The sequence below is a fragment of the Bufo bufo genome, chromosome 4 (genome assembly GCF_905171765.1).
Source record: "Bufo bufo chromosome 4, aBufBuf1.1, whole genome shotgun sequence".
Lineage (NCBI taxonomy): Eukaryota > Metazoa > Chordata > Amphibia > Anura > Bufonidae > Bufo > Bufo bufo.
The window spans coordinates 103799573-103814758 of NC_053392.1; positions in this window are offsets into that span (position 1 = coordinate 103799573).

Here is a 15186-nt window from a genome sequence, read left to right on the forward strand (position 1 = left end):
CCCCACAAGTGACCCCATTTTGGAAAGAAGACACCCCAAGGTATTCCGTGAGGGGTATGGTGAGTTCATGTAAAATTTTATTTTTTGTCACAAGTTAGTGGAATATGAGACTTTGTAAGAAAAAAAAGTAATAATAATAATAATAATTTTCCACTAACTTGTGCCAAAAAACTAAATATTCTAGGAACTCGCCATGCCCCTCACAGAATACCTTGGGGTGTCTTCTTTCCAAAATGGGGTCACTTGTGGGGTATTTATACTGCCCTGGCATTTTAGGGGCCCTAAAGCGTGAGAAGTAGTTTGGAATCCAAATGTGTAAAAAATGCCCTGTGAAATCCTAAAGATTCTCATTGGAATTTGGGTTGATCCTACATTGGTCCTCTGAGAGAAGGAAGCATTGAATTTTTATAGATGGTTGAGGACTATGAATGCCCTGCTGTACTGAGACAATAGAGGTAGCGCATACATATACCTTTAGACTTTATTGCATGTGGTTAGGGTTAATTGCTTCTGGCAGCCACCACTCTATTAAGATCAGGCTCAGACCGGCTCACCGGGGAGCCGGTGAAATCCCTGGTGGTCTCTGAATCAACAAGAGAGCTTCCTTGTTTATTATCCAGCTTCCAGTAAGTTGCGCCCCTTGTGCGATCATACACAGTAGGGAGGCTGCAGTTGGCCCTGTCTCCTGAATTTGAGAGGGACTCAGAGATAACGTGCTGCTCAGGGGCCCTGCTGTCCCAAGCAGCTGCCACAGACAGTAATTCCAGAATACCAGTGCTGATTCATTGTAGGACTGACAGGTGTTTCTCCAATCAGCACTTCTGGTCAGTAAGGCTGTGTACACGTGGTCTGATTTTCCAGAAAATCGTGGCAAAATGAGGTCTTTCTGGAAAATCAAACCACGTGGATACAGCCTTACTGACCATGAGTGCTGATTGGACTAAAACCTGTCAGTCAAAAGTACTGACAGCCAATCCTCCAATGAATTAGTACTGCTATTCAGTAAGTAAGGCTGCCTGTGTGGAGCTGGAGCCCTGCTGCTGCAAGGGGGAGGAGCCTGGCTCAGCACCTGAGGACCACAATTAAAAGCCACGAGGGCCATGAGGTGAGGAAGGAATCTTCTATATGTAGTGTAATGTGGTGCAAAAGATTGCCTGTATGTGTACTAGTGTGTGTATGTAAGAGTGCCTGCATGTATGACACATACTTTCCAACTTTAAAAAATTGTAAACAGGGACCACTTGTGTGGCATGCATAGCGGACTTTGGTAATTTTTTGCATACTAGACCACGCTTCTAACTCCGCCCAAAAGCATAACTATACACATCCAGTCCCCTTAATGCCCCCACATAATAATTATTCCCTCTTTGTGCCAGCACATAGCAGTAATGCCCACACTGAGCCCCCTTCACAGGAGTAATGCTCACATGTGCCCCCTTCATAGTAGTTATACCCAGATATGTGCTCCCTCACAATAGTTATGCCAAGATATGTGCCCACTTCACAGTAGATATCATTCCAGTTATTACTTTAGTTGTCCTCCTCTGAACCCTCTCCAGCTGTGCTACAGTATGTCTGTCTTTCTCACAGAACTGTACACAGTCCTCCATGTGTGATTTGTAAAGTGGACGGACTATGTTCTCATCACAGGCATCTATGCCCCTTTTGATGCAACCGATTATCTTATTGGCCTTGGCAGCAGCTGCCTGACACTGGTTTCTACAGATTAGTTTGCTGTTCACTATAATTCCTAGGTCTTTTTCCATGTCAGTGTTACCCAGTGTTTTACCATTTAGAATGTACGGGTGACTTGCATTATTCCTTCCCATGTGCATGACCTTACATTTGTCAGTGTTAAACCTCATCTGCCACTTCTCTGCCAAAGCCTCCGATCTATCCAGATCCCTCTATAGCTGTATACTGTCCTCTTCCTTGTTAATTACTTTACACAGTTTCATGTCATCGGCAAAAATTTATATTTTACTTATCAAGCCTTCTACAAGATCATTAATAAATACATTGAAGAGAATAGGGCCCAATACTGACCTCTGTGGTACCCCACTAGTCACAGTGACCCAATCTGTGTTTGTAATGTTAATAACCATCTTCTGTTTTCTATCGCTGAGCCAGTTACTTACCCACGTACAGACATTTTCTCCCTGTTGAAGCATTCTCATTTTATGTACTAACCTTTTATGTGGCACGGTATCAAATGCTTTGAAGAAGTCAAGAAATACAACATCCATTGAGTCTCTGCGTTCAAGTCTAGAACCTACATCCTCACAGAAACTGATTAAATTAGTTTGACATGACCAATTCCTCATGAAGCCATGCTGATACTGAGTTATTTTCTTGTTTTCATTGAGGTACTCCAAGATAGGGTCCCTTAGAAAAACTTCAAACAGTTTACCCACAACAGATATTAAACTTACCGACCTCTAGTTTCCGGGCTCTGTTTTTGAGACCATTTTTGAATATGGCACCACATTTACTAAGTGCCAATACTTTGAAATGATCCCTGTCAATATAAAGTCCCTAAATATCAGAAATAAGGGTCTGGCTATGACATTACTTAATTCTCTTAGGATATGGGGGTGTTTGCCATCTGGTCCCGGTGATTTGTGTGAAAGGTTCTGTTGCCGTTTCTGTGTACAGAGATTAGTTTGGTTACCACATGTAGCACCTTGAGGTATTATAGATCATATAGTATGATAGTAAAAAAAATAATATGTTGGTGGATTTAATCCCACTTTTCCATTCCCCTGCTCAAAAAAAGAATTGAGTCAATTAATAAATTATATATACCGCATAATGGGTCTATTAAAACAGCTTGGCCCTCAAAAACCAAGCCATAATTCAGCTGCATCAGCAGAAAAATAAAACAATTATGGAATATATTGGCATAAAAATTACCGTAGAACATGCTTTACAGTACAAAATTAGTAACATATGAAATAAACTATTCATATTTCATTATTTTGCTTTCAGAAAAGCGTTTCCCCCCCCCCCAAAAAAAATGAATACATGTTAAGCAATAAATGATATGTATTCCCAAATGGTGCCATGAAAAAAAGCCATCATACAGATTCTAGTGATGAGCGGCAGGGGTCACATTCGAATTCGCAATATTTTTCGAATATTTTGTAGAATATTCATCGAAAATTCGCAAATTCGAAAATTCGCTATTTTTTTTTTTACTCAAAAAATCGGAAAGGTATTGATTGTGTAATATGCAAATTTTCGGAATTCGAATTTTCGGATATAAATTTTTTATTGCGAATTTTTCAACTTACAACTATTAGACAAAGAAGATTATATCACTATATTAGCTAAATTGCTCTATTCGATTTTTTTTCGAATATTCTCTATATTGCTCTAACTTCGTTTTTTCGAATATTCGTAATATTCTAAAACAAGAATATATAGCAATATAGCGAATATAAAAAAAAAACTAATATAGAGCGAAATTCGCAAACACTACTACTCCTAAAGTCAAGTATATTGCAGCCTTCTTATTGACCCACAAGCTAGAAGCAGTGAGGGATCATGTGTACTGAAAAAAAAAATTAAAAAAATCAGAAAAAATTTGAATATTCGACATTTCGAATATATATAACTATATTCGAAATTTTCGCGAATTTTCGAAGTACCTATATTCGCGATAAAAATTCGAAATTCGAATATTCGTGATCAGCACTAACAGATACGCCAATGGGAAAAATAAGACTGTTATGGCTATTGGAATGCTGTATCCTAAAGGCCTAAAACTTTCCTGGATTACTATTGTTTTTAATAGTTATGCTCATGCAGTTCCTTACCTTGTGTACATCTTCCCCATGTTTTTTTCTTTTTCTTTTTCACTTTGGACTCTCCTGACCCAGTTTAATTATGTATACAAATCCCTCTGTTTTCATCCCGTATGTAGCAATTCCTGTTACTATATTCAACCAAACCTACAATGCAGTTTCCTTTATTTGTCACAGCTCCAGCATCACCCTTAACAATGCCCAGCTAGTTTAAAGCTCCTCCCACCCAACTACTTACATAGACACTTCCCTATCACTGTCCCTTCCATGGACACATCACAGGAAATAAAGATCTGCATGGTCATGGTTATGTGACCACAGTCCAGAAGAGGAGATAGGAGCAATAAAGTAAAAAATTAATTACACAATTATTGCTACTTTTAGAAAATATTATTTTCAAGGATGTTGATGAGAACCAGAAAACCCCTTTTAAAGTCCATGGGGGGATTTATCAAAACTGGTACAAAGGAGCGCTGAAAAATGAAACGTGGAATCTGGTTGGTCGCTATGGACAACTAAGCCAGTTTTCCTCTGCACCAGTTTTGATTAATCTCCCCCAATATGTGCATGAGAATATATTGTGGGCCCCTACAGTCACTTCTAATAGAGGGCCCTTGGCACTCCAGTCTGACACTGATTAAGACAGACAGAACATCTGATCTAGGACTGCACCCTGCATTTGGGCATTGCAGAAAATTATTGGGAATTTGCATGGCTTTGGTAAATTTTGGAAGTTTGCTAGTACATATAGAGAGAGACTCAAGGAGGACCACCATTACAGCCACATCTCATACACAGCCTTTGGGAAAAACCTACTTTGTCACATACCTGAGAACTGTGCCTACAGCATGGGTTTGTACTAGAACCCCCATCATCTACAATGAAGAGAGGATTTATTTTATTGTAACCAAGATGACCTGGTCATTGCCTCTATCACCCGTTCTCCTGCCTTGCACCCCACTGTTCATCTAACATCAAGGGCACGTAGGCCGTCATTAGGCAGGAGATCCCCAAAGTCCAGAGCTTGCCCACGAGGTGAAGAAGGGTTGCGCCCTGCTATTTACTGCAAGCCTGGTCCCTGGGGATCACTGGAGCAGAGATTAGCAACAGTGAGGACTAAGACCATCCTGATTGCCACTGCCACCACTCCTATCCTTCTCTCCAACCTGGAACGCCCTCCACCTGTGGGCCGGCACATTGTACAATGGTATTATCCCAGTTGCATAATACCAGAGGGGGTGAAAAACCTTTGAGTTAGTTAGCATAAGGTCCTTTGGTATCTAGCGAAAGTGCATGGGAGAGAGCATAAATAGCAATGCTCTGTATACCTCTTAGTATTATGCTGGAAATTGAACAGTTAGCTGGTAGTTGCTGCATGTAACTAGCAGTGGTGGTTCTTACTGGAAATAAGAGTACGACGCCTCAGAGATTAGGTAGGGCATCTAAAGCCTAATACCACAGAAGAGTTGAGCAAGAGCTGAGGGTTAGCAAGCTGATTAGTTGTTGTATCCTGGAAGCAGCCAAGACCTGTAAAAGTTACCTGTCTGTAACAATATTAGAGACTGTGCAGGTTGTGTGGTACTGTGCCATGTGGAAAAAAGCCATGGAGTTAAATGCGAGTACTGCCATTTACATTGCTGCCAACATGAGAAGACTCGAGCCAGAGTGTCAGTGCCCATGAATTGGATGCAACGCAAACAGGAAGGAAAGGGAGTTGTTACCTCTTTAAAGGACAGGGTCAAATTTGCTTGTTGCCACTTAGTGTACCAAGTTATTTTGTTGCCTCTAAGCGTGGGTCATCAGAGACAGATGGTAACCATTATGTCTGTTGCCTGTCAAAGACTACTGTAACCGTAAGTTTGTTGTTCCACTTAAATGGGTTCTGCACTTTCATTTAACTGATGATCTATCCTCTGGATAGATCATCAGCTTCTGATCGGCGGGGGTCCGACACCCGGGACCCCCACAGATCAGCTGTTTGAGAAGGCAGCGGCGCTCCAGCAGCGCTGCAGCCTTCTCACTGTTTACCGCCGGTGTTCTGCCAAATCTATATACCTTGCCAAAAGTCTATACCGGAAGTGACGCGGCCGCACCGGAAGTGATGAGATCGCCAAGGAATCAGTTGAAGGAGGGTGTGCGCGGTGCTGCGCAAGCGCACATCCACCGGCTTATCAAATAATTATTGCAGCGCCGCGATAGAAGTACTTCGTACACCGTGCGTGCGCACTTAGGGGTATAGAGATTTTGCAGCGCAAAATGTTTCATCAGATCTCCCTACCCCTTAGTGCGCAGGCGCCCACAAATCATCAGTAGCAGTTCAGCTCTACTATGTGGTGAGCTCGGTATCCAGCACTCAGCTCTGCGGTAAAGATGAACTGCAACTGATGATTTGTTGGCGCCTGCGCACTACGGGGTAGGGAGATCTGATGAAACATTTTGCGCTGCAAAATCTCTATACCCCTAAGTGCGCACGCGCGGTGTACGAAGTACTTCTATCGCGGCGCTGCAATAATTCTTTGCTAAGCCGGTGGATGTGCGCAGCGCCGCGCACACCCTCCTCCAGCTGATTCCTTGGCGATCTCATCACTTCCGGTGCGGCCGCGTCACTTCCGGTATAGACTTTTGGCAAGGTATAGAGATTTGGCAGAACACCGGCTTACTGATGTCACGACTAGTATCAACTAGCGTGGGCAGGGCTAAGCTCCATTCGAGTGAACAGAACTTAGCCCCGCCCACGCTAGTTGATACTAGTCGTGACGTCAGTGGGCCGGCGGTAAACAGTGAGAAGGCCGCGGCGCTGCTGGAGCGCCGCTGCCTTCTCAAACAGCTGATCGGCAGGGGTCCCGGGTGTCGGACCCCTGCCAATCAGAAGCTGATGATCTATCCAGAGGATAGATCATCAGTTAAATGAAAGTGCAGAACCCCTTTAAGTCAAATAAAAACCTCCTAACTGTTTACGTTACAACTGTGACCACCTCGTTCTTTCTGCCATACTAGACTGGAGAGCCACGCCTACCACTCGGGAACAGAAAAATCTGTTCTGTAAGGTCAGACACCACCTGCATGTTAATCCATATCAATAGAATGTTATTTCAGTGTTTACTCAAAAATAGTTGATTTGTGTTGTTTGAGCCATAATTGAAATGTCGCAGGGTGTTTGATAAAAGAAATGACACTAGTAGAATCAGTCGGTAAATTACATGACTTATGTATTATGGAATACGGGATATTACCGTCATTACAATGTTAAGTGGATTTTCCTGGATTATATAAAGGATATGAAAGGACTAGATGTTATGTTAAATCACATCACTAAATTACATCTGTCCATACTGAAAAATAAAATGCACATCATACAAAGCATTTTAGTGGCATTTATTGGGTCAGTGGAGTTTTATTTTTTCCAAAACTCAGAATGTTCTGGGGATGGAGCTGTATTTTGTTGTTTTTCCGACAGGTTGCTTGAAAAATACCAGTAAAATGCATGTTATTAATATAACAAAATAAAAAAAACACCAATAAATAGTAGAAAAAATGTTTGCATAGAAAACAAGTGTCTATGTGCATTATCTCCTGGAATTTAGCCATAAATTCTAGGACCAAATTCAGGGCCACTTAAGAAGTTGGGGACAGATTGCCTGCTCAAATTCTACTACCATAGTGTATGAAACACGGACTCCTAATTTCTGAATTCACAGGCACCTTTCTGAGCTACTAGGATGTCAGACTTTATGCCATGGCCTCTCTCCTCTCATAATACAAGTAGTGGTCATCCCCATCCATTTTTTTTAACAGCTGGTTTGAAATCAGAAGTATTTTAATTTTATATGTTCTCCTCATATTTGTGTGGGTAAATGCTGGTTCCCTCCCACTGTTCCGTCATAACATGCCTGATGGTTTGTTTTTATGTTGAACATATTTGTTTAGAATTTATTTTTAAGTTTTCCATGTCACTATCGATATACAGTATTAAAAAGAATCCTGTAATCCTGCCACTAAGCCTAATAATATATTAAGACTTCCGCTTCTTCTAAGATCACTTTTGAGCAGTTCTCTTATAATTATCATGGGCAAGATTACATGGAAAATAATACCTTTATATAGATAACCTAGGATCCACAATTCATGATAGGTGATGGTCACTACTTATCTACTCCACCTTCCTGTACACTTACCTCTGCACAGGTCACTAAGCATGTCTAGGAAACTCCCCCATGGAAGTCAATGAGGTCAGTTCCAGTCTATTGTGTCTATAAGCCATGTGGCTGTTGCAAATCATATTTCTAAAGAGGAAGCTATATTTGTAGGCCTTGCAAAATAAATAAGCACAGAAAAGCAAATATAAAGGAAATATCTAAATAACTGTGTATTAAAACCTATATAACTAACAACTATCCATGAACGCTTTAATCAGGTTCATCCCACAATCAGATTAACACTCAACTACTCCTATACTGAAATAAACGTTTAAGACACCATCATCGAGATACAGAACAATAAAATAAAAACAACCCTTTACCAGAAACCAATTGGCTGCACAATGTACCTCAAATGGGGCAGTTTCACCCCCAAACACATAAAAAAAACTCCATCATCTACAGTCAAGCTATCCAAACCTCCCACTCCTGTGCTATAGAGAGGCCCCTAATCTCAAAAACATCTTTGTCAGAAGCTCACTGTCCTCTCAAACAAAAACAGAAACATTCCCCTGTAAACATACCAAATGTAAGTCCTGTCCACAGGGGCGGACACAGACAGCAGAGGACCCCTGTGCAAAGTATGTACCTGGGCCAAACATACAGATATAAATATATACGTGCAAAATAAAAAAAAATCTTGATAATATGGGTCAATATGTTTATATATTTTTTTCATACTAGGTCACGCCTCTAACTCCTCCCAAGGCCAGCACATAGTAGTAACGCCCACACTATGCCCCCTTCACAGCACTTATGCCCAGATATGTGCCCCCTTTCACAGTAGTTATATCAAGATATGTGCCCCTCACAGTAGTTATGCCCAGATATGTGCCCCTTCACAGTAGCTATGCCAGATATGTGCCCCTCACAGTAGCTATGCCAGATATGTGCCCCTCACAGTAGTTATACCAGATATGTGCCCCTCACAGTAGTTATACCAGATATGTGCCCCTTCACAGTAGTTATGACAAGATATTTGCCCCTTCACAGTAGCTATGCCAGATATGTGCCTCTCACAGTACTTATATCCAGATATCTGCCCCTTCACAGCACTTATGCCCAGATATGTGCCCCCTTTCACAGTAGTTATATCAAGATATGTGCCCCTCACAGTAGTTATGCCCAGATATGTGCCCCTTCACAGTAGCCATGCCCAGATATGTGCCCCTCACAGTAGTTATACCAGATATGTGCCCCTCACAGTAGCTATGCCAGATATGTGCCCCTCACAGTAGTTATACCAGATATGTGCCCCTCACAGTAGTTATACCAGATATGTGCCCCTTCACAGTAGCTATGCCAGATATGTGCCCCTCACAGTAGTTATACCAGATATATGCCCCTCACAGTAGTTATGACAAGATATGTGCCCCTTCACAGTAGCTATGCCAGATATGTGCCTCTCACAGTACTTATATCCAGATATCTGCCCCTTCACAGCAGTTATGCCCAGATATGTGCCCCTTCACAGTAGCTATGACCAGATATGTGCCCCTTCACAGTACTTATATCTAGATATGTGCCCCCTAGGGGTGGAAACAGAAAGCAGAGGGCCCCCTAGCCCCACCGCAACCACACATACAGAAATAAACATAGGCCATAGGCAAAGATTAATACATAGTGACGTGTGACAGCAGAAGGCACCCCAGATTGTCAGCTCCTCCCGATCCTTCAGGGGGAGGAAGGGGTGATCAAGGGCATCAAAGATGGTGGAGACCGTTCAGATCCTGTGGTCCATATTAATGCCCCCTTAATGCCCTCACACAGCAATTATTGCCCATTTGTGCCAGCACACAGTAGTAATACCCACATTGTGCCCTGTCACAGTAGTTATGCCAGATATGTGCCCCTCACAGTACTATGCCCTGATATGTGCCCCCTCACACAGACCCATTAAAATGAATGGGTCTGGATTCAGTCTGGATGATATGCATTTGCTGCACACATCGCATCCAGTAGGAAAATTCGCTATTGAAAGAGGATTTAATCTGACCTCACACGTGGAGGGACACCGGTGCATGCCATCTGCCGACGCTCAGCAAGTATCGTACGTGGACCCTTCTGATTTGATAATTGTTGGGTGTCGGAAATGTTTTTGCTCTTTCTCCTTGTCTGATCAGAAGAACCTGAGGGGGTCATTTATTATCCCGAAATACGCCTATATTGCAAGTGCAGTCGCCGCAATCTGCGACTTTGCCCCGCTCACGCCATGTCTAAATGAGTAGACATGGAAGGATAGGGGCCGACAGGCCCGTCTCATTCACCATTTTCTATGCCTGGTTTAGGGGTAGAAAATTATCTACATCTAGAACTGGGACATCTATAACATGTAGAACTGGCGGAGGATCCGCCAAAGTTATGAAGAGGCCGGCGCCTCTCCCTAACTTCAGCGGAAGCACCGCCAGATATAGGGGTTATTAAGATCGGGGTCTAAAACGCTGGTCTTAATAAATGACCCCCTGAGTGTCTGAGAAACACTTTTAACCAATTTACACGACACTAACCATATGCATTTTGTGATCTGCAAATTACAGATGATGTCCATGTGCCATCTACCCTTTTTTTTGCAGACCCATTAACGAGCCTGCATGTTGGGAACCAGTATAGGACATGTCACATTTTCTATCCTTTGGGGAACAGACATAAGGATGCAGAAAGCAAATGACTTCTATATGCTTTCCATATCCGTATGTCCGTTCTGCACAAAACAGAAAATGTGACACGTCCTATACTTCTCTACAAAATTTAAGTCAATGGATCTGCAAAAATATGCGGATCGCACATGGACCACATCCATATCTTGCCGATCCACGGACCGCAAAATACATGAGTGTGGGCCAGGGCCAGTCACAAGAGGGCCAGAGGGGGACAGGGGTGATGGGTGGAGTAAAAAAAATAACATACCAAGTGTCAAGTTCAGTGTCTGGCAGGGACAGTGGGCACAGGGGCCACCTCCAGTCCTTACTCACTTTCTCCTGAGTTTGCTGCAGGCCTCACACATTAAGCACCAACTCTGAGGTGCTGAAAAGCTAGGAGAGGACCAGATGTGGGTGAAGCTACCGATGGGGGCTACCATCATCACTTGATGGGGGCGGAGCTACCGTCATCACTAGACGGGGCGGAGCTACCACCATCACTAGACGGAGCGGAGCTACCGCCATCAGTAGACGGGGGCGGAGCTACTGCCATCACTAGACGGTGGCGGAGCTACCATCATCACTAGACGGGGTGGAGCTACCGTCATCACTAGACGGGGCGGAGCTACCGACACAGTGAAGTGGCTCAGCACAGGCCTGCCACAGGAGGCAGGGCGATCACAAATACAGCTCAAGACGGGCTGCCCAGGCCCTGCTGCTCAGAGCTGTGGACGGCACAGCACGTCCTCAGACTCAAGACAGTGAGCCGCAGTTTGCCAGGGGGGCCCCTTCTACATGCTGGATGGAGTTATGAATGGTGAAGCTGGGAGCGGGCGGCTCTCTGCTTCACCATTAAAATAATCAGCTGTCTGTGCGTCCTGTGGAGGGGCCCCTCCCACGCTGGGCCCCTGTGCAGCTGAACCGGCTGCACAGGCGGTATGTCCGCCCCTGCCTGTCCATACATAACGACTACTGACAAGATACAGGTTCCCAATGCATATTAGGACTACAAGATCCAAGGTACCTTCACTTGCACTACGCCAAATGTGGTCTATTTGATTGTATGTACCAAATGTCCTACTGGAGGTCTCTATGTCAGTGAAACTGGTCAAAAACTTAGAACCAGAATGAACCCTCATTGTCACACAATAAAAGAGGAAAGGAACAATTTACCTGTACCAAAACACTTTTGCAGCCATGACCACAGCATCACAGACATGAAAGCATTGATATTAAACAGTTATTCGCATGTCAGACATTGGGGGCATATTGCTAGCATATGCCCCCCATGCCTGATAAATGCAGATCCCACCTCTGGGACCCGAAACTGTGCTTAGAATGAAGCCCGCAAAGTCCCGTGGAAACAGTGCGCGACTACCCACCATTCATTCATATGGAAGCGCTGAAAATAGCAGAGCGGCACACTCGGCTATTTGCAGAAGTCCCATTGAAATGAACGGGAGGCACACCGTGCAAGCTTGGCCACTGCTCCATTCACTTCTTTGGGGCCAGCGCTCGGCTATTTTTGGCGCTCTCATAAGAATAAATAGAGTGCGACCACGTATGCGTGGTGCCCCCTCCGGGATGTGTGATCTCTGTCCTAAGCATAGGTGTGGGTCCCACAGCTGGGACCAGCACCTATCAGACATTGGTGGCATATCCTAGTGATATGCCCCCAATGTCTGAGATGGGAATGACCCTATAAAAGGGAATTTCAAATCTCAGAAGGACAGGAGAATTTGGTAATACAAGTTCATGAATGTGTCTTATGGATTTATGTCCATCTACATCTCTTAAGGAATATGCCCCTCAGACCTCTTGGGTTTATCGCATTAATGGATATCTATTAGAAAATAGTGTTGAGCGCGAATATTCGTATTGCGAATTTTTACCGCGAATATTGGCACTTCGAGAATTCGCAAATATTTAGAATACAACGCTTTTTTTTTTTTTTACCAGCACACATGATCCCTTCCTGCTTCTAGCTTGTGGGCCAATGAGAAGGCTGCAATATCTTTGACAGAGCTTAGTAACATCCCTAGCAACCAACAGAAAAGGTGCCTACCCCTTACTATATAAGAACCTCCCCAGCAGCCATTTACTGCTGTTTTTTGCAGTTGTGAGAGAGAGAGGAGTGTTGTGCCTTGCTGTGTCAGACTCATTACATTAGATAGCTCATATATACACTGCTCAAAAAAATAAAGGGAACACTTAAACAACACAATGTAACTCCAAGTCAATCACACTTCTGTGAAATCAAACTGTCCACTTAGGAAGCAACACTGAGTGACAATCAATTTCACATGCTGTTGTGCAAATGGGATAGACAACAGGTGGAAATTATAGGCAATTAGCAAGACACCCCCAATAAAGGAGTGGTTCTGCTGGTGGTGCACACAGACCACTTCTCAGTTCCTATGCTTCCTGGCTGATGTTTTGGTCACTTTTGAATGCTGGCGGTGCTTTCACTCTAGTGGTAGCATGAGACGGAGTCTACAACCCACACAAGTGGCTCAGGTAGTGCAGCTTATCCAGGATGGCACATCAATGCGAGCTGTGGCAAGAAGGAGGCGCTACCAGGAGACAGGCCAGTACATCAGGAGATGTGGAGGAGGCCGTAGGAGGGCAACAGCCCAGCAGCAGGACCGCTACCTCCGCCTTTGTGCAAGGGGGAACAGGAGGAGCACTGCCAGAGCCCTGCAAAATGACCTCCAGCAGGCCACAAATGTGCATGTGTCTGCTCAAACGGTCAGAAACAGACTCCATGAGGGTGATATGAGGGCCCGACGTCCACAGGTGGGTGTTGTGCTTACAGCCCAACACCGTGCAGGACGTTTGGCATTTGCCAGAGAACACCAAGATTGGCAAATTCTCCACTGGCGCCCTGTGCTCTTCACAGATGAAAGCAGGTTCACACTGAGCACATGTGACAGACGTGACAGAGTCTTGAGACACCGTGGAGAATGTTCTGCTGCCTGCAACATCCTCAAGCATGACCGGTTTGGCATTGGGTCAGTAATGGTGTGGGGTGGCATTTCTTTGGAGGGCCGCACAGCCCTCCATGTGCTCGCCAGAGGTAGCCTGACTGCCATTAGGTACCGAGATGAGATCCCCAGACCCCTTGTGAGACAATATGCTGGTGCTGTTGGCCCTGGGTTCCTCCTAATGCAAGACAATGCTAGACCACATGTGGCTGGAGTGTGTCAGCAGTTCCTGCAAGACGAAGGCATTGATGCTATGGACTGGCCCGCCCGTTCCCCAGACCTGAATCCAATTGAGCACATCTGGGACATCATGTCTCGCTCTATCCACCAACGTCACGTTGCACCACAGACTGTCCAGGAGTTGGCAGATGCTTTAGTCCAGGTCTGGGAGGAGATCCCTCAGGAGACCGTCCGCCACCTCATCAGGAGCATGCACAGGCGTTGTAGGGAGGTCATACAGGCACGTGGAGGCCACACACACTACTGAGCCTCATTTTGACTTGTTTTAAGGACATTACATCAAAGTTGGATCAGCCTGTAGTGTGTTTTTCCCCTTTAATTTTGAGTGTGACTCCAAATCCAGACCTCCATGGGTTGAAAAATTTGATTTCCATTTTTTTATTTTTGTGTGATTTTGTTGTCAGCACATTTAACTATGTAAAGAACAAAGTATTTCAGAAGAATATTTAATTAATTCAGTTCTAGGATGTATTATTTTTGTGTTCCCTTTATTTTTTTGAGCAGTGTATTATATAATACAGATAGTTAGTGTGGCGAAACCAACCTCGCCACTGGGTTTTGGAGGGGCCTGGTTGCCAGCCTCTTGCCCCAGGATTATGGCCCATACTAACTTTGAAGGAGAAGACAGACCGGCCGCACAGCTTAAATCTGGAACTGTTTTGGGCAGGAAAGCCATGCTTGCGGCCGGCCAAATGTGACTTCCATGGAATTCGGGAACCCCTGCTCGGATCTGGGTGATTTTTGGATATGTTGTTCACCCAGATCAGAGCTATCCATGGATGTATACATTATGGGGATATGTGGGGTTTTGAGGTGTGTGACAGAACCATCTGTCTTTGGAATTGTATTGTATGTTATGTGAGGGTACCCAGATAGCTAATTTTATTGTATTCGTGTAGTCTGAGTGCCATTCACCTAATAATATGCACTCAGACTTGAGCTATCTGGGGATATGTTAAATGTCTGTGTTTACTGTAAGGGTTGTGACATTGTATGTTTAAATGGTGATTTCTGTCCTGTTCTGTCCCCACATGTGTATTGGCGATTTCCCTTTCTCCTGAGAGATAATTGAATTACTCCTCGGGTGTCTCCAGGGCAGAGAGGAGGAAACCATGATGCATTGTGGGGATGTATTGTGTCTGTGTATCCTGAATTGCTGCATATCTGTCCTGTGTCACAGTCTTCCATCTGGTCCCCTAGGGGAGTGTCCACCAGATGGGGACCTGCATAAATACGGGCGGGTAGCCCTCAATAAAGAGTTCCTGTTTTATCCTTCATCATGTTGAGGCTGGTGTTTGGGTAACTGATTGACACTGGGGGA